This window comes from Plectrocnemia conspersa, unplaced genomic scaffold, assembly GCF_051122295.1.
Source record: "Plectrocnemia conspersa isolate PC_06_02 unplaced genomic scaffold, ASM5112229v1 ptg000012l, whole genome shotgun sequence".
In the NCBI taxonomy this organism is placed as follows: Eukaryota; Metazoa; Arthropoda; class Insecta; order Trichoptera; family Polycentropodidae; genus Plectrocnemia; species Plectrocnemia conspersa.
In genome coordinates, this window is record NW_028277176.1 from 10,880,290 (window position 1) to 10,902,668 (window position 22,379).

The window sequence follows — 22,379 nt, forward strand, 5'->3', positions numbered from 1 at the left end:
ATCAAAAGTTATTAAGCATGTTCTTTGTTCATGTTTCTTGACAGTGTTTATAGCACACTGTAATGTAGTGTAAATTGTGTCCATATTACTCACAGGATGATGAATAAAAGTAAGAAACAGAATCCGAGAAGTTACAAAGTTCTCATTGTTTTTTGTAAGTTGTTCAATAAATCCATTCCACCTTGGCAACGGTGAGATATTTTTCCACTTTCCGTACTTCCACAACAAATCAACTACATTAAATATTTGTTCGGTTAGTTCTTCTACATCATTAAAATTTTTAACTTGAATCTCTTGCTCAATCCGGGTACGACATGATTTTCATTCACTAGAAGGGGTATATGTGATAGTGCTGCTAACTCCTTTGCACTTGGTTTTGTTGTAAATTTCTTTATGCGGTCATCAGATATAACTTCAGATTTTGGAGTTATTATTTTTATCATTCCCATTTTATGAACAGTATTATAGCCATCAAGAGTATAAATATTTTTCTGCATTATCTGCTGCATACTGTACTAAGGCACTTGACTATGATGGTTGATTACGAGGCTGTGGGTGATAAACAGCTGAAATTTAACATTTTACAGTATCACTATATGAAGCGAAAAAACCTAAACTTGACAAAACATCCAAAAGTCTTTTTTGATGTTTGGCTTATCTGTATTTTTTCTATGAAGAAATGCAGATAGGCCTATTAATAACTGCGAAGAAAAGGACCGTTTTCGTATGGAAGTCATTATAGCATGACTTATAGCTGTGTATTTCGTTTTAAAATGCCCCGTCTTTCCTTTTCTGTTCTTTATAATAACTTCTTGCAGAAAATGTAATAAAGTTTTCGGAATTTCTTCATTAATATTTTACTCGGGGGCCGATAAGACTTGGTCTCAACAACAGAAGATCCGAATATCTTCTCTAATAATCGCCGCAGCAGCTTCCACTACGCGCAAGTGTTCTTCTTCCGAAGTGCTTTTTTTATTTTCATACCAAGCTATGGATAAAACTTAAGCTTGAGCATCGCGAAAAGAAAAAATAGGGAATGATCCAATCTTTGTTATAATTATAATATCAGTTAAATATTTTTCTCTTAATTTGGAAATGATCTTCTTATCATCTGGTACTCCGTAAGGACATCTCTCAACTCTTTCGATTTTTTCGCACAAATTTCTTGTCGAGCAATATTTCATTTTTAATTCCTAATAATACAATGAAGAAAGTAATAAAATTATGGTTCAAACGACTTGCCGAGACCACTTTTTTCACGATTGTTTAATTTTTCAAAGCTTATACCAAGTTAAGCAGGTAGAAATACTCGCTGGATTCTATAAACGGATGTACGCCTCCCACTCTTCGCGCTATATCTCAAAAACGGTTAATGATACAAAACAAATATTATTACTAAACTTGTAGATAATTTTATGCTTTACAAGTTTTGTGAAGCATCTAATGACGTGTAACGCATAAAACGCGAGATATTTGCAAAAAAACAAATTTTGTGACCTTTGACCTTTAATATCTTGATTAGCAGACACGATATTTCATGAGACTTTTCACCCTGTCATTAGAACATCAAAACGAAGGTCTGTGCAAAATTTCTGCTTGGTATCTTTCATTCCGAGGTTTAGCCTTTATTTCGCCTTATTTGACTGGACTAAATGTCAAACAAACCTCCTTTAGGCAGTTTTCTTTGGTTTCATTCCAATAAGACTATATTTTTTTAATGCTGTAGAAGAAGAAGATTGGTAGTTCATTTTCAATTTTTAAGAAGTCACTATGAACAATTGTGAGAGTACCAAATTTAAAGACACGTTGTCATTATTTTTGGGAATGCATTGTTTACGTATACAGATGTATGAGAGGAAAAAGCGATACATGCGCATAGAATATATGTTATCTCGCATGTTCTTATTAAAGCGGTAATGCTCATTTCAAGGTCTTTTGTCTGTATCACATCCGGCTATAAAAATAAATATTTTAGCCCTTTTCGCACAAATTAAATAAAAAAATAATATATATATATAATATCACAGTAACTGGTTGTCAACTCCTACAGTGTGATGGTATTAGTTCAGCGTCCATGTGTTTTGGATAAAAAATGGAAGCTGTGACGTTCACTGTGTTAAATAAGCGATCTTTTTTGGGCAACTTTCAGCCAAGAATTGCATCATAACAACGCGAGACCTTGTGCTGCAAAATTGCCTTCAGATAATAAAAAAATGGATGAGCTTGTGTAGGAAGTTTTATCCCATCCTCCATATTCCCACATCGCACTATCTGATTGACGAGGCGAAAAGTTTTTAAATGAAAACCCGATAGAGTTCTATAAAAAGGGAATTGAAAATTTGTCTATACGTTAACAAAATTACTATTTAATATGTTTTTATAAATAAATATTTTCTGCAAGCAAACAGAACTTTTAATTATTTTTCGGTCCCCATTTACTTACTTGTAGGTATTTATTATATCTGATTGATTTACTCAGTTGGTACAGATTTAACCCGTTGTAACGCATTGGGCCTACGCTTGTTAGGTTAAAACGGAAGATTTAATAAAAATAAATAAATAAATTTACTATTATTACTACAGAATTGAAATATGACTGCCATGTCTTTATGCTAAATTTAAACTTTAATGTATTATTTGAGTAGCAAGTTTGTAAAGGGCGCCCCAAAAGTGTTTTACTTAAATAAGGGCCACCCTAATGGTCAATGTTGTTTTTCAAAGTAAATCTTGTGTTTCCCTTATGACTATGCGGTGTCCCTCCTTGATCCAATGCGGTGACAATAATTTTAATTCATCGTTGGCACGCGACCGCACGCACGGAGCGCCTCCTCCTAGGCCATTAACTATTTAAAAGCGCGTCGATACATCATGTACGTGCGGGCAGGGGTCTTGGCGACGTTTTCATTAAAAGTTTAGATCGCGGCCCGAGGGCCACATGTGCGGTCGCCGTATAATAAAAGTGATATTTCCGCGGGGCGCGCAAGACTTGTCCCGATCACGTACGCCCTACACCTCTAAAAATCCACCCACTCAATCATCCGATTCGAACCCGCGCCGCCGAGCATACAACTGGCGCGATTTGAGCGCCGATACGCTTTCAGAGCACGCTTATATCGTAAAATCGGAACGTTCTCCGAGGATATTCGAGTGTACGGCCCGCGTTCGCGGTTGGCCGTTATATTGCACGCCGGCGGTGGCACTAAAAAAAGGGTTGGCTTCACTAGCGCCATCCTTGCGGGGGGCATCAATAATAAATGATGCGGTATTGCTTTGTGCATGGTGGCCCGTGGCGGTGCCGAAATCCATTCGTTTACACCAGGAAATATGCCGGCTACGTTCCGGGACTGTTAAGGACACGTCGCCGGCCGCAAATGTTCCGACCCTAAAATATAGGGTATAATCAAAAATGACGATCCGCACTTGTTACATATTGAGAGCAGGGAGTCGAAGATGACGGTATTGAGAGCGGTGCAGGTGCCGCCTTGCTTCTGAATGTTACTCGGAACTGAGCTCGATAAAAAAAAACTGGAATAATCTCACAACTGACGCAACGCGTGATCAGTCACTTTGATCTTCTCATTTGAAAAGTAAGTTTCGCCGAAGGTGATTTATGCAGTAGTTATACAGGTCGGTTCAAAAGTGACTTTCATATTTATATTTGTGATAACTCTTCAAATAATAATAATTCTATTGATCGTATGCGTTGAACATAGTTAAGATGTATTGGGTTGTTTTGAAAATGTAATCTCATTGTGTTTATTGTATTGTACAGACCTTCTGGCCATGGGGTTTTAATTGTGTAGTTACCTATTTAATTTGTTGTGAGAAAATTGAGCGATGTTTTTCGTAGGTGTTTCTGTAGGCTGCAGGCGTCTCTGAAGTAGATTATTTTTTTATTGAAGTCCAGGTTGGAGAGCTTTCAAAACTCGGATGCCTTGAACTTCAAAATGGAAGTTCAAGTGTGAGTCTTCATACGATGATTCTAAGGCAAAGTGATTCTAGGTTTCCCTTGGTTAATACATGGCTCCTTCATTAGAGATTTTGTTGATAAAAATGAGTTTTTTTTTTTAAATTGTCTATGGCAGCTAGAGCAGATTTTGAACGGCCGTTTTGAGAGCAATCCCGAATGCTCGCATTGTCTCTTCTCAATGCGGTGGATATTTTAATACTTTCTGATTTATAACAGATACTAATAATGTTTGTTTTGTGCGGAATTGCATTTAAATCAAATAATTAGAAATAAATTAACCGCGATCGAATTATTGAATTGACTAAAATAAAATATTTGCGTCTTGAAACAACACAAAAACGTAACACAAACATCACAAAAATTATCTACGCACTTAAATGATAATACATAGTGGGCTTTTCTAACATTTTGATTTGTTTAACGAACGATTTCTGCAAATTTCGGTCATAGTATATGCCGCTGATAAACATTTTATTCACGAATATTTTTCGAATGAGTAAAAGCATTTTCTTGTTGAGAAGAAGCTTCTCATTGCCTAGTATTTTAAAACAAAACAAAGGTGCTTAAAGGACCAAGATTTTTGAGAGAGAAAACAACTACCAGTGTTGCTCAATTATACAAAGTGTTTCATTTAAAGATTTTTAAAATTCCATATAAGATTTTACGAATAATTGATTAATTATTCGAATATTTTCATTGCTGAAAATTGCGTGAATAATTCGATTAATCGAATATTTAATTATTTAATTGAGAACCCTTTTAATTAATTATATTTCAGTTAGACTAGCCGCAAAAATTGTAACTAGTTAGTAAAAAAATATACTTAACCTTTTTTTAAAAATAGGAGTCTTAAAGTTTTTCTAAATAAATTCACATAAAAAACAATACATTAAAATTCTCATATTATTTTATATAGGAATTTTAAATAAGAAAATTAAACGTTTTTGCTCAAAACTTGGAAAATTTAACACATATTATTTCATCAAGAGCATCTATAATTTACTGAGATAATGTTTTTTTCAGTGCTAATTTTAATAGCTCATATGTTATTCTCAAGTATTATTAGTCTTTTAAAGCAAACAAATAATTGTTTAAATGGGTTATGTAATAAAATATTTTACCAATATTTTCGCTCGAAACATATACGTTTTAATAAAATATTTTGCCAAGTATAAAATTAGGAATACCAACTTAATTTTATTTATTTTTTTAGTATCGTATTGTACTCGATTTTTATTGACTCCACTATAATGTTACTTTTTTAGTTTTCGGTGTTGAAAATGGAGTACTAAATAAAAATAATAGCTCTTAAATATTTTAGGCATATTTTTTATGACTTGATATTTTTGGCATGTAGAAAAATAAGTTTAATTTTAATTTTGCATTTGATTTTTCCTAATCCGAAGTTTTAATTAAAATTCTTTAATATATTTTTTAACTTTAACTTTATTTTGATCCTAAAGTTTTAAATTTAGATCATTTATCTGTAATGAAAGACAAATCCTACGCTTAGTTTGTATATTCAAGATGTTCTACTGATATTCCTTTTATTTTATTATCTTGCATTTAAATTTCATTGCAAAGTTTTAAAAATTTAAAACATAAGAGTAGACGTACTTTAATATAATAAAGTAAATCCTAATATTCAATTTAGATTTCTAAAAGTAACAAAGAAACAGTCATTAATTTATTTCGCGAAAACGTGTAAAATTTATTGTCTAATAAAAGTATAAAATTTATTAAAGAAATTATTTTCTCTGAAATATTTTAATAGATGAAAAAAACATGTAGTTTGTGTAACACTGATATAGACGATGCTCGACATTTGATTATGCATCCATGAACAACATAAGGAACATCTGTTCACATTTCGTTAGCCGTTAAGCTCATAAAAATATAGTATGTTTCCAACTACGTGAAAATTACATAAAATATACTAGCGTGTAAAATTTAATACTATGGATTTTTAAATGTGGCTCTGTAGTTTTACTAATCTTTGTTTATGTTTATTTTTATTGAATATTAAATATTTAATTTCACCTTACAATATAAATGTAAGGTGAAAATGAAACATTTTTACGACTGCTCCGAACAACTTACGATAATCTTAAAGATTATTTTAGCCCAATATTCACAACATACATATACTTCCAACGACTTTCAATTCATTTAAAATTAATGATCAAGTTAAATTGTATATATATATATATATATATTTTAGATATATTTACGTAACAAGTTCATAATTGACCAGGAAAAATAGCAAGACTGTCCTTTCAGAGCCCAGTTTCATCGCTTTTATAATACAAGTATACATTTTGAGATACATATAAATATATGTATTTGAATATAAATGAGGTCCAAATTGAGGAAATTTCGGTAAGCGCCCTAAGGGTAGTTGATATGCAAGGAGCGGCGCGCCCGGGACCCCCCGCCAGTCGTCGCCAACCGGGGGGTCGCTAAATTCATTTGGCCCCCGCCGGTTAACAAAGTGCCCGGAATATCGCTCGCTAAACACGTCTGATCGTAATTAACAAGATTGCCAGCGGTCCCCTTTAATTGTTCGCTAATATAAAAACGATGGCCCATCGGCCAACTTTGCTAGTACCGTTTAAGTACCACTCACACAGCACTTTCGCACTCTCCAACTCCAACTCCTTCTATCTCTCGCCGCCACGCTTGAGATTCTGAAACGGTGATTTCGTCAGAAGCAAAGGGTGGAGAAACGTAATATTTATTCTTATTTTAATATAGTTCGTGCCATCTGGAGGGGTTGTCAATTATTTTAAATCTTTATTTTTGATGCTTTAAGCTTAAATGCGCTTGCTCTTGTTAGTTTACTACTTGAAAAAGGACCGTCAGATGAATTGTGCTTTGGTCTGGTATTGTAGTTTCAGCTCTTAAAAATTAGTAAATATTTTTTTTTAAATATTACAGTCATTGGTTACTTAACGAAATGCCAGAAAATTTTTTGTGTATTTAAAAAAATCAGAAATCATGTCATTCACTATCAAACCATTTTTGTTTTGAAACACGCTCATGCGTTATAATTACGCAAACTATTACAAATCTCTGCACGACAGCTTACACTTTATAATGACGCATTTATGCTTAGTAATTAAATATGAATGGATAATATGGAATCGTTTCGGTTTGACTTTATCAATTAGTAAGTCACCGAGAAGATCTGTCTAATATACTTAATTCAACAATTTATTATATTTATTTACCAACAGTAGTTAAATAGTTTTTAAGGCGCTGTCGTATTATTATTTTTAAAATGTCGAACGTAATACGCGTTCGAATTATATTTATATAATATAAATATAAATACATATATAATGATATGTTTATTCAAGTATATGTGCCAGTATCAGATGGCGGTGTCAAATGCAAAAGAGTTCTGGTTAATTAAAAGCTTGCTTAATACCGTCAAGTAGTTGTTAAGTAATCCTTGAGGATTTGATATTAATAACACTTAAAATGCATGTGTGTGTCAAAGTTAGTCCTTCTAAGTAAGGAAGTGGCAATCCTTTCATACTTTCTCTCATAGAAGCTCGAGCAATTAGTAAAAATGAGGTTATTTAGACCATAGCTTGTTAGTATAAATCTATGTTATTGAACAGCAAAATAATTATGTTTCTTATTTTTTAGTTATACTTCTGTAGTTATTTAAACATAGTTTTACATACTTGAGTCCAAACAACAATGGTATAAGAAATATTTTTTCACCATTATATAAAATCCTAACTCGATGATTAATCTAGTATTGTTTTAAACAATCTATTAGCAATATTTTTATATATATATGTAGTAATATATATAAAATTACATTACCGTTAGTTTTAATTAAATACATTATAGTATATTCTTTTTTACCAACTTTTTTGTGCGTTTATTTTGTTGCTTAAACGAATATCTTACACTAATATATTTATTGTGTAGATTCAAGATTGTATAAATGGTTTCAGCATCAAAAGTAAATAAACTAAAAATTTTCAAGTAACGTTTTGACATCTGTTGCTACAGCTGTCAAGTAACTGTCATTTTTGCGCATTAAACACACTCCGAACCACAGTTCTGACAACAACAGTACATCTCGTATTTTATGATTATATAACGTTTTTTCGCTGTTTTTAATCCACTGGGTATTAGCTAATGGATGCTGTGAACATAGAAATAATATCGGACAAGGGGAAAATGCCGTGTCTGATATTTGTAAACGCAAAAAAATATAACGCAAAAATCTATGTTTTTTGCAAGTGATTAAAAATGAAACGCCGCATTTAATAATTACTATGGTCGCGCAAGAAAGTTGGGCCGTTCAAAATAATATGCTGAATTAAAAATATTTTTCATTTGAAGCTGTAGAAAAATGAAATATTTAAGGCTTATGAGGGTTAAATGTTTTACAAGAACTATGAAACTTTGTAGCAGTACTCCCCGTGCAACGCGTAGAACTCTCTCGGGATTAAATCCGACTACATATTACAGTAACGTCACGGTTCACTCGGACTTTACGATCTTGCAAAAATTTATAAACCCCCATTAACGTTTAATATATATTCTCGCTTTTATGAACAGCAAAAATATATAAGGTGAACTGAGATTAAACTTACGATCTGAGAATTTTCTCAGATAAGTTTGTACTGAAAAATCTTTTGTCGAAAAAGTTACCTTCCTTGAATCCTTCAACCTAGACTTGCAAACATTTCAACTTGTTGTTTCTGTTATGTGTATCTAAATATTTTAGTGTATTCGTATAAATATTATGATTTTTTTAATAATATATGTGAGAACTAAATTGAATGTGTTGTCATCCTTTAATTGGCAAAACCACTTTATTCTAATAATAGCTTTAATACATTTTCTTCTATACTATATTTGCGTTAACACAGTCAGTTCAAGAGCTATCCATTTTATTATTATTAATAATTAAGAAAGCCCGCGATACGGATATACGTTCGATATACTTATCTCCGATTGATTGATAAATATAAAAAAGATAGTAATGATTTTATTTTTTATAAATTTGTTTAAAATATAAATAAGAGTAATGAAAGCTTATCCGTAGTAAAGGCGTAAACCCAAATTTTCTCAATTATAAATAATGATGAAGTGAATTGCTCTCGAACTGACTGTGTTAACACAAATAGAGTATAGTAGCATAATGATATGGAATAATATACTAATTAAAATCAATTGCCATACAGCTAATCTCTGCATATAATGTCCACTAAGAACCCTTTATAAAATAAATCATTTTGTGAATAACGGAAAATAAAGACTAACAACATAGTTCGTCACACGAAGTAGTGTAATTACAATAGCGGTTTTTTTATTTGTAAAACACCTTTGTTCGATAGTTGCTTTCTACTAAGCAATTATAAATGCTTCCCTACAATTATTACGATAAAGTAGATAGTAAAAAGTACAATACGATTTAAAGTAGTACCATAATCAGAACTGGTTTGAAGGGCAGGCTGCACAAACGCAAAATAATCAAAATAAAGGCGAAATAAAAATCTAAAAAAAGTCTATGCGTACGATCAGACTACTTAAAATTATTTTATATCAGATAATATTTAAAAATATTTTTTATTTATTTAAGCTTATAAATGAGCTAACACATCTACTATTTTTCTATTGCACTTGTAAATTACCAAAAAAATATTTTTGACAAAATGTTGATTACACTAGGGTCTAAAAGTCTTATAAATGGACACTTGCTATTTTTCTATGGAACTTGTAAATGATTTTTAACAAAATTTCATGTGCACTAGGGTCTTTAAAACGCTATTTCTATTTGTGTTTAAAACAGCAATATATTTTATTGATATATTTTTTTTATTTATAAATAATAATTTTACATTTATTGAACGAGGAATTGTACTAAAAAATATTCGTATATTTTTATTTCTGGCTTTGCAAAGGGTTAAAATTATTTTTCAATAATAGTAGAGCGACTCATCGTAAACATAATTAATGTTTAAGTAAGCATATATTGTATTTTTCTCTCTGCACCTCTTCGCTTTACCATGGGCACTTTGGCTGGCTACCTGTATATTTTTTGTTTAATGGTTACCATACTTTTCTGTGGTTTTAAATTCGTAAGCTTATCAAATAATTATAATTCAATAAAAACATGATAAAGCTAATTATTATAAATCTTAAAATGGTTATTAATCGCTAATATAATTGTTAGTGATGTAGTATTTGATTATTATATATTAATGTATATCAACTCATGTTTATAATATAGGAAGAGGTTTTTGCCTGGGGCGCTAAATTATCTAGGGCAGGCCCTATACATAGGCAATAAAATGAATTTATCAATTTAAGACATTTTCATACATATGACATGAAGTAGCTCAATATAAATAAAATAATAGTAAATGCACGTATATTATTTTGAAATAGGCATCACGATATTCATTTAAAAAATTAGGACAATTTAGAAACACCTAATCTTTGATTATGGATCAGAATTTTATAATAAATCTTTCGTGAACGTATATAGTTGTTAAATCATAGCACTTATAAACAATTAAAATAAAAAGTCTGACTGATACATTTAAAGACGAGAATATATTTATTTTAAAAATCGCATTGATTCTTAGCGATCATATTTATCACTTCAAGTTCATAAATAAGTATAGTATGATTTAAAAATGAATGCTTTTCTTATGATAAATTTTATGTCGCAACCTACATATACTTTTAAATAAAAATGATTCAACAAAGTTGCAGGATACAACATAACCTAAACAGTATGAAAGCCAGATATAATATAAAATAATGAATAAATTTTAATATAAATATAATGTAAGCTCTTTTTTGCGGTATGCTGACGACGTGTTAACCTCTTCCCACCCTCTAGTAGAAGAAGTCTAGAGGAAGATTTCGCCCGGCGGGCGTGTTACACGTAGCTTTTCCATTAATAACAATAAAAAAACAATATTTTCACGTCAAAATGACGTTCGTTTCGGATCATTAATTTTATTTGACAGAATTGAACATGAGATTATCCCGTCGGTGCTTATAATTCCCGTCGAAGTACACAATCGCATTACGTATTATTACGGGATAAACGTGTATACCTATACACGTAAAAAAAATATTTTTAGTTAAATTAAATTATTTACAAAATATTATATTATTGCATGCATGAAGACGTGTCAAAACTCAGTTTGCTTATATTGCTCATTATTACAGTCTATTATTATTGTATTTTTATTTTCAATTGATCATTGCTCGTGGCGGTCGTCCCATTGGCCGTGGAGTTAATTTTTAGCCGCAATCGAATTTTACCGTAACGCATACCGCACCGATGGCTCAAACCTATCCAACAATAATTCGAAACATTTTCTTCTAACTCAGCATAGTTCCTCAAAACCACGTTTATCAGATTAAATTATCAAAATATACCAGAGTTTGTCTTGTACGCCATAGTCTTCTTCAAACGTTGTCTGTTCGCACTTTGCTTTGGATTATTATGGTTTTGCATAATCACCTACGCCGCGCCTAAGGCGCATTTGTCGTCGTTTGCCGAATGCCAATTAAAGTATTTGCTGTAAGCAATGACAAGTTAATCACAAAGCAAATAAGAAATCCGGCAACCAAGAAGTAAAGCCTCGTTCTCGAGAGTTTCTCTGCTCTGCCGACACAGAAACGATGGCTGAATATATTAAACAAGTTTATTTAGTTTTCCGCAGCTACTTGCGGCCGCTTTGCCGTATGTAAATTAGCAAAACCCTTTGCAAACCCCTTCGACACGCCGTGTGCGAATTAATTAAACGATAAATTTAAGCGTTCGCAAATTATAGAACAGTTTTAATTTTTTAATCTTGTGTCTGTTTATAGTTTGCTAAGTGTGGCAAACTATAAACAGATACAAGTTTTAAAAATCTTAACTGTTCTATATTTAATATTAATAAATTTTATAAATCACAGATCTTAATAATATCACAATATTTTTATTTATAGCATGAATTTTAAGTTGAGCTCATTAGTTATTCACTTGAATTTTTAGTTTCTTTATAGTAATTTATAAAAAAAATGCTTACTTTTCACTAATATTTTAATAGCAGATTTGAGTATTAGAACATTATTTTTAATAATGAATAATTAAATCGAGCTATGTCATGCATGTACGATATAAAAAAATCTTATATTAAATTTAATTTAATTCATTGAAAATATCACATATATATAATATAAAAATAATACGTTTGGTAGTAGGAAAATATTAATTTGAATTAAAAATCTATAAGCCCAAAAATATTTAGATATTTTTTTTATTATCCAATAATTGCAAAAATAACTATTTAAATCGGTTTTAAAAAGCCATATATGTACATGATTTTCAATACATAAAAACATAATTCGCACTTAGTTATTGAGATGTAGCTGAAGGGTTTCAATAGTTATTTTGTCAAAAAAATCCAAAAAATATTCAGTTATTATTGTCAACAAAGTTTACGAATTACTTAAATTTTGAGTGTCGCACAATTCACGCACTCACAAAATGTAGACAATACAGAGTTTATGAAAAATCTTACAAATTGCACCCCAGTGGGGTAATTATCTAGTTAAGTGCGAGAATTGTACGGAACAAGTCCAATATTTTTTTGCGTTATCATTTATTTTAGCATATTTTTTACCAGTTAAAAAATAAAGCTTAAAAAAACACGTCTAAGTCTTAGTACATTTTCTTGAAGGGCGAAGTTTTTTGCACAAAATAAATTGCAAATATGTATATAAGCATTATTTATATTAATCATTACATACAATGCAATATTCAAGTTTCATAAAAAAATTAATATCATGACCACGCATTAATGTTGCAAAAACGATAATAAAACTAATAGATTTGTATTTCTTTAATTTATTAAGAAACAGTTATTATTTAGTGTTGACAAACAATATTAATTATCTGCGCAGATGTTCATAAACAGTTTTAAAAAACTTCTATAAACAAATATGAACCTTACTTATATATATGTATCAAATACTTGTATTCTCAAATTATGCATTTAATAAAATGACGGTTGTAAATTATATGTATTTTGAATATATGTTACGCTGTTAAACACGGAAAATTTTCTGATAAAATATTTTATAACAATAACAAATAGTGTGGTTCTGCTCGAAATAATGCTCATTGGTCAGATTATCATAGACCCCGTACAAAATATGCCCCTAAAGTCATAAACTTAATCCATAACTACCACTTTGCTTATAATTTTCGGCTTCAGTCAATCTTAACTGAACTACGCTGAATCTCCTAGAATTCAGCTTGATCTTCGATACGATTTTAAAGCAACGATTCAGAACTACAGCCAGATACGTGTATATCATTATTGCACAAAGTGTACGGCTACATTTTAAAAATAATATAATTATATATATAAAACCTTATACTTTAAATTAACGCGCTACAAAATTTCGTATGAAAATATATTTACTAAATATATAAGGATAAAATAAATAGATATGTCTAATCTTTTGCTGAAATAAGTGAAAGAACTAAGCGAAGACAGACGGAGAATTCCCCAATGAAACTATCTTTCTAGCTACCTATTTACTTCAGATAAATCTTTGAAAATAAAGCAAACATTCTAGTGGTAGATAAAGATGTTACTATACCTATACCTACACAGGTACAGTTTCAAGTAAACAATTTTAATATAATTTATTTAGAAAAAACATTAGTTAATATTATAATTTGTATTATTAGTGTTGTGGAATTTTTGTTAAAGATTTCAGTTTACTGCTCGACTTAAGTACATAATTTAATCTAATGATATGTACATTTTTTTTTAATATTTAGTTATATTATGTTTTTTCTAGACAGGCGTAAAGTTACTATGCTCTGCACATGTTAATATTTATTTTATTAATTTATTTATCTCATCAAAAAAATTGTTTCTATTTTAAAAAAAATAATCAAAACATACTGTGTTTTTATATTTTATATAAAAATCTTATTATAATGAGGAAACCCACTACATTTTTATTTCGCAAATTGTCGTAAGAATATTATTATACTAATTCACACTTTGATATAATGTTTCCTTGGCAGTACTTGTTTTCTATACCTAACTATCCCTGAATTGTCTCTATTTCTAGATTAAAAATAGTTTTAGGAGTAATTGTAAATATTTTTTTTAAATAATATTAAAAAAGAGGTTTATTTTCTAGGATCAAAAATATGTTAAGTATAATTAGAAAAAAATATACAAAAGTATTATATTGTTCTGCGTCAATTATTTTGCAACAATATTTTGTATGCCTAATAAGTTAAGTTAGATTAGGTTAGGTTAGGTTAGGTTAAGAAATTTAAAAAATGCACAAAAGTATTACATTACTAACCCTGTATCAATTATTTTGCAACAATACTATAAATGCCTAATAAGTTTGGTAAAACAACGTTGCAAAAATTATAAAATAGGGCTATGAGAGTGGTTGGATATTCAAGATATATTGAAAATAACTTTTAATTTTTATATATAAGTTAGAAAATTATACATATGATATAAGAGTATTCTAAGATATATTTCATAAAAAATAATTCAAGCAAAAATATATTTTATATTTTAGAAAGGACACGTAACCATGTTTTGCTTTAAATATCCAAGATAATACTATATAATCTTAAGGGGATAAAAGTAACATTACCACTTAGAAGAAAGCGTAACGGACGGATAGGTTAATGTGCGTAATTCGCACCATAAATATGGGTTAATTTTCAATTTCGTGAAATAAAATTAAAACAATTTCCCAGGTGAGCCGCCGCCTTGACCTCGTTCTTATAAATTATCATGATGACTTCGGCCGCGTCTCGGGCGATAAAAAATATTTAATTTGTTAAAGTATGCGAGAATGGCTGGCGCGCGTAACGCAATAAAAATGATGTATGATCGAGCGTCCTCCGGGACTCCAGGGGTATACATACCCGGGTGTGAGGCACGCCTCGGTTGGGCGGGCGGGGTTTCGAAAAGGCTGATTAAATTTCCGCGCACTCACCTGAGCTTTCAAAAGCTATCGCATCACTCTGTAATTATGTGCCGCGTCCAAAGTCAAAAGTATAAATTTCAATTAGGCCGCCATGTTAATTAGGCGAAACTTCCTATCCGCAATTTATACCCGGAACGTATAGGCGGATATGGTCTCGCAGATCACGCCCCTGAAAGTATACTTCCCGTCTTCTTCTTACTTTGCTCTCTTCTTCTTCTACCACTCCATCCATAAAGTGACTTTGCCGACTCGAGATTAGTTTTAAAGTCCATCGTAATTGCTTAGTCATCCCGTCGCCTTACATGTTAATGCGCCAACGCCCTCTCTGGAAGGATTGAATTTTTTAACAGCCGATTCAACAATGTCGAAAAAGTTAACGTTGCCTTTAATAAGTGGTGGAGTAATAATTTATACATAAGCATGAGATATGCTATTCTTGAAAAATCAACTCTAGTGATATATAACACTATAAAAAAACAATTATATTTATTGTCATATAAGAATTGACTCATCTTACACTATATATGAAATTAGAAACTAATTTATATTGTACTATATGCTTTTTGAAACTGCATACGTGTTTTTTTTTTGAGCGTCTGTGTTTTTTTTCTCGGAGTATGCTAAAAATATAGTATTTGCTGACAGGCTCAATATTACATGAGTTTTTTGCGCAAACTATTTTTGTATTTTTTCTAATTGTTTTTAGCTTAACTTACCAGCACAACAACCATTGGTATAGTCAACGACTAATACCTTAAAAACTGTTACAAATTCCATATGCACCTTTATTTTAATTTATATTGTATATTTTTATATAATATATCTATTGTACAACATATTCTTTAAAAGCTAAATTCCATTATTATTTTTTAAAATTACAGTACCTAGCTCGATTTAAATTATTTATCACGATATTTATCCGCGAGATTAAGAAAATCTAGATAAATCTAATTTGCGATTTTCGATTAAAATTATAAGTAAATAATAATCACTAATTCCGATCTTCCAGACACGAAAGAAATTAAAAAACACTAAGGTCCGAATGTACTTAAACTCTGGTCAATAGTCAGTGACTTTTATCTAAGTCCTATTATGGAAGACCAGTATTAGTAATTATTATTTAATTATAATTCCGATTGACCATTATAAATTAGCTTTTCTTACATTCATCTTGTGATGAAAAATACAAATGTAGATTGTGCATAGTCACAGCATTAATAATAAGTATAAAAATATATTTCACTAATTTACGGACTGATTGCAGTTTTATGTCATGATTCTTACTTAGTAGATGTTTTTGCTTATCCCGTTGTAACGCATTAGATTAACGCCTGTTATGATTAAACGGAAAATTTTAAATAATAATCGCGTTCAGTAATTGAACCGCTCTAAAATTCTTAAAGGCATTAAATTGATAGGTCTAAAAAGAAATATAGTTTTACTGCTAGAGAAAAGCTCTCGAGTTTTACACCACGACTACTTAACTACACTAAACTAAAAATTCGAATTTTTGGTCAAAAACAACATCTTCATTGCCTGTATTTTCTAGATACGACCTTTTTTGGTTCTCACGGATAAAGTGAACTTTAAAGAAGTAACGTTTTACGATCATATAGACCAAGGTTTCCCAAACTTTTTCAGCGACGGAACACTTGGCAAATCCGAAAATTTTGGCGGAACACTTGGCTTATTTTTTAGGTTGGGTAATTCATAATTGTATAAATAAAAATAAGAAATTTTATTAAATTATTTAAAAAACATAAATATACAAATAAATAAAACTCTTAATGACTCTGATGATTTTGGGTTCTTAAATTACAATTTTTTTTATATCAGGCACAATATAGGTCAGTTATTTCAGTCAGAATCGCCCAGAATCATTTAATGGTTGATCTTTATATTTTTGTTTCAAATCAGAGTCATTAATTAAATTAACTAAATTTGTATAATCCCTTGCACTTAAGCTCACTGGTTTAACTGTCACGGAAAATGGATTCCGAACCCAGGAATCGTCCTTACTAGTTTTTAGAAAATATTCTGAAAGACTTATTTTCAAGTTATATAGGTGTTTTTAAAATACTTGTGAAACTTTTTTATCAAATTGAAAATTCAATTCATTTAAATATTTATCCAAGACAGGAAAACAATTAAACTTATTAGATTCAACCGATAAAATACAAAATTGTATTTTTTTAACAAAAGATTCAATTTTATCCCTCATATTACAAATTGTAATACTTTTTCCTTGTAATGATAAGTTAACATCATTGGACTTTGTAAAAATATTCGCCAGATATGCATGATGTATCAACCAGAAAAGATTTGTTAAAAATTTTGTAAAATTATGTTGCAAATTATTTTGTGCCTTCAAGAAAACTAATAATTCATTTCGAAGTTCATAAAGTCTTAATAGTGCTTTTTCTCTGGATAGCCATATTACTTCAGTATGTAATAAAATTGCTTTATGTTCACTACCCATTTCATCGCACAAAATTTTAAATAATCTGGATTGAAGTGGTCTAGATTTTACATAGTTTATCATTTTCACGGCTTCTTCATAACATTTTTTAAATTTGTGGAAATTTTTTTAGTCAACAGTGCATGCCTATGCAAAATACAGTGACTGCTAGTAGCTCTTGTAGCTACTTTCAGGATACGTGATACAACACCTTTCATTTTTCCTACCATTGCACGAGCACCATCTGTACAAATATCAATACACTTTTCCCAGCCTATCTCTTGTTTCGTAATGTAATCATTAATGCAGTTGAATATATCCTGTAGTTTTTTCATGTAGATATGCACACGTGAGTAAATCTTCTTCAATACTTTTATCATATGTGTGAGGAACAAATACCAATAGTACAGCTAGTCCTGCGACATCTGTAGATTCATCCATTTGTAATTCATATTCACTGCGAAGTCCAAGTCGACGAATTAACTCTAGTAGAAATATCTTAATGCATCGTGAAACATTTCATTTTCAGTTTTAGCCATTGTAATCATTTGAAATTTATACTATTCTAGTGAGTCACGTTGTCTCTTAAAAAAGTGTCGTTTCGAAGTGCCTGCGAAGTTTAGCTGGAGCCAAAGGACTGTTTGCGAGTATTTTTTGACACAAAACACACATTGCATCAAGAGCATCTGAATTGACAGTATACGTAAATCCAAAATTTAAATACCTTCCATTGTACTTCCGTTTTGGTCTGTTCATAGATGACACTTTTTCTTTAATATTCGATTTTGAATAAATCACAGTTTTTGATTTATTTTCTTCTTCGATGTAGACGTATCAGTAAAAGTATTTGGCCTTTCTTTTGTCAAATTTCCTGTTTTTATCCAAAGATCCATGGGTAGTTTTTGAATAATATGTTAATTCTGTAATATTTTTTTTGTCAAAATGTAAAAAAATCTGTAGCAATCAGACTTAATTAATGTACAAGAAAATCGATTTATTTTTATGCAAGCTTTATTTAATTAATTTACATTTCTAAAAGTATACACTCAATCCTGTTTTAAAGCAATAAATTAGTTTCAGGAATTAACACGTAGAATTAAAACGCGTGAAAAATTATCCGTAATAACCTTTTGTAAATTTGACAGATTGGATCCCAAGATTGATAAATCTTGTATAAAAATCACGTACAAGTGAATTTGCGTATATTAATCGTGTAAAAAGTGGCATTCGTGGCACCAAAAAAATTGCATAAAAGTGACATCACAATAATAAATTTCTCATATCAAGCACTAATATTGAGTGATTAATTACCAAAAAAAATATTGTTTAAATTCGGTCAAATTTTAAAGTTAAAAAAAAACAACACTGATATATAAAACTTTTCTCTCCAGAATTTATATACATCAATGTTGAATATTTAACACATATTTTCAAGTTGCTTTATCAGATTTATGAACAATTTTTGTGTATTAGCAAGACTAACAATATTTAATCTAAAATTTTGTGAAATATCTATTTAGGCTCCGCGGAACACCAGTGTTCCGCAAAACATAGTTTTGGAAACCATGATATAGACAATAAAGCCTAATTTTGTTTATTGCTAACTACTACTTTATAAATATAGATATGATTTTAAGAGAAATAAAGTTTAATTTTTGTAAACTTTGAATGACGATTTAATTTTAGTTACACTTTTATTCTGCACACTAAAATATATGACACGAAATCAATGAAAGCAAAAAAACAGTAATTAAAAATAACTTGAAGTATAATTACACCCCACACGACTAATACTCAATTGATATTTTTCCCACGACGACAATCAGGCCGTCTTCTCAAATAAGCAATAATAATGAAATATTAACTTGCATAAATCACAACGCCCATTTTGGTAGCATTGTGTACCGACAACGTTTTGGAGAAAAACCCATTTTGACAATTATTAACGGCCGAAACCCTTCCTTGACGGGCCAGTTTATTAATGAGGGGTGTTTTATAATTATTCCATTCTCGTTTTCAGTTTTAATCTATCTCTCGACGCGGAATGCTCAAAGTCTTGGCAATCTTTCCCGAGACGACCCTCGCGGGTCGGTGATATTCCTTTATCCTTAAATTCGCAAAATGAGGGACGCACTACACACGTAAGGAATTGAAAGCCCTTGGTAATATGTAATAATTATCTCTCGCGGCTTCCTTAGAATTATTCAGACCCTTCTCATATCAAACTAACTTTAACAATTATGTTTGATTAGTGGAGGTGAAAAGATATTAAATTGCTGCTGCGCATATACAAAGGTAATCAAGGAAATCGAAAAATACCTTACATATACAATTAAATAAAATTTCAACCTAAACAGATTAGAAATATAATAAAATAAATTGATAGAAACCAAATTATATTTATAAAAATACAGAGTGCTTTTCAGATATCATAAAGAGACACATGTCTAAACCTGATACTTCATGAGTAGAATATGAATATAAACGAAAGATATTCTTAATACATGTTGCATTTCTAAATAATTAAATGGTCTCGTAATAATTCACGTATGCAATTTATTTTTTAATAATTAATGAAGTATGATAGAATATAAGTTTAAACCTAAAAGTCAGATTATTTCAAATAAAAATAAATAAAAATTAGGTTTTGCTCATAAAATTTTAAGACACAATATAAAATAAGCGTAAAATATTCGTTTAAACTTTGACATTTATGAGCGTAATTCGCGCGTAGGTGGCAGCCATTTTTCCACCTTTGCCATAAGCTAAGGCGTAACAGACATAAATAAATAATATATTGTGCAAATTTCCATAACTTTCTATACCTAAAATAAATTTTGTAATAAATATTGATAAAATTTATTCATATTTTTAACATATACTTTTCTAAAATACAACAACATTGTTTAGCTATTATGTTAGATGTTTTGTTCATTTATTATAATTGCCGAGGATCTAACATACTTTGTAGCGACTTATTAAACCAGTTAGACGAAAAGCCATACAGTTTATTGCACATAAATAGATATATTATAGCAATAAAAATCCAGGTGTTAGTATAGAGTGACAGTGTAGTCTTTCTAATCTCTGGTTCCTTGTGATCAGCTGAGTTTCCATGCTCTTGAGGGTCGAGATGTTAATTAATCTAGAGTATGTGTCAAGACCAAGTGTCATTTTTTTTATAATGAACATTGAATTGAGAATATGCAAATAGGGAGAATAGCCCAACATATCAATGAAATTACTGTTAGCTCTTTCGGTAGATCATTTGGTATAATATATAGAAACTTCCAGGTGGCCATTTTTGGCGAACATTTCAATATGACAAAGGAAACGTACAACAATGCTTTGTTTATGTAAAAGCATGTGTATTATTTTTGCGTATACTTAAAGCTCGTGAAAAATGGACTTAAAATTTTTTTATTTATGAGCGAAATTAAATATTTTTATTGATAAGTAATATTTCATGTTTATGGGATCTTACATAATTGCCCAGTAGAAAGCGTCAATTAAACAACAGCTCTTTATGAATAGTCATATTCAAACTCCAGACGTAAACAATTTCTACTAGATATGACAATCAATAAAATAAATCACCGTCCGTCACTACATATTCAATGTATTGTACTTATCAAAACCATTAAATAATTTTCCACAGCGGTTTGTTCCTTTTTTTATGGCTTACTGGAAGTAACCACAATAGTTCCATAGTTTGTAAAGCAATTCCAATAGTTTGAAAAGCAAAATACGACTAATACGTTAAATTTAAAAGATTAATCAAGTAGTATATTTATAATATGCCTGGCGTTGAGAATATTAAAAATATACTTTTATTATTTTTTTAATGAAAATATTATAAATATACGTTTGCTCTCTTTCTTTTAATATTGGCTTACCTGTGAGCAAAGATATAGATTTTGAATCCGTAAACCGGTTTATAATATAACATTTAGTATTTTTTAATAATAAGAATAGAAATATTCTCGTGGTTTATTAGTTGCTTGTTTAACTATTTTTTATTGTCAACGTCGTATTAAATCGCTATCAGTATTATCTTTATTAATTAATTTAGTAGTCCGATTCATAACTATTTTAATTAAATAATAAATTGTTTTAATTAATCTTCTCCATTATTAAAAAAAATATTTTTGGAAGCAACTTCTAGAATAGTTTACATTGACAACATTATTTTTGCTTATTTCTTGTTTCTTTAATTTTTAATTTCAGAGCGGCGGATGTTTATAGTGATAAAATTGTAATGATGTAAAACTACTCTTTTAGTAAAAAACTAAAAATTCTCGAGTCGCAAGCTAATTTTTTTATAAGTTCTGGGACATAAAAGCTGGAAATTCCGCGAATAAATTCCTGGATTGTCACAAACCCTTTAGTTTTAGTACGGTAGTAAAGCTTACCGAAAAAAAATATTTATTGCTTATAATTACTAGTTTGAATAATTTTAATTATTATTTCGCTAATTTATAACTGCGAATTTTTAATGAAATTATATAAACGTTAATATTTGTTTATTTTATAATTCGTGAACTCGTGAAATAGTGGAAAAAACAGAACATTTATTAAAATGCTATCTTAAATGAAGATCGGGCAAAATTTGTGGATATACTTAATTCAAGAAGGGACTATAATTAAAAAACTAAATTAGACACCTACTCTCGCCTAATAAGTAGAAAGAATATTGTACGTACTATGCAGTTATATTTAGGTATTTTTAACATACAATGCTTAGTGTACTTACAAAAATAAATTAATAAAATATATAGCTCCACCTTAAATATGTGACTAATGTGTACATTTATAACTATTAGCTTGAAAATTATTTGAATAGATTTACATACCTAGATTTTAGTCTACTGTTTTTGAAATACTTAATAATATACATTAATTGCTACGACTTTGTAATCATGTTATATTAAA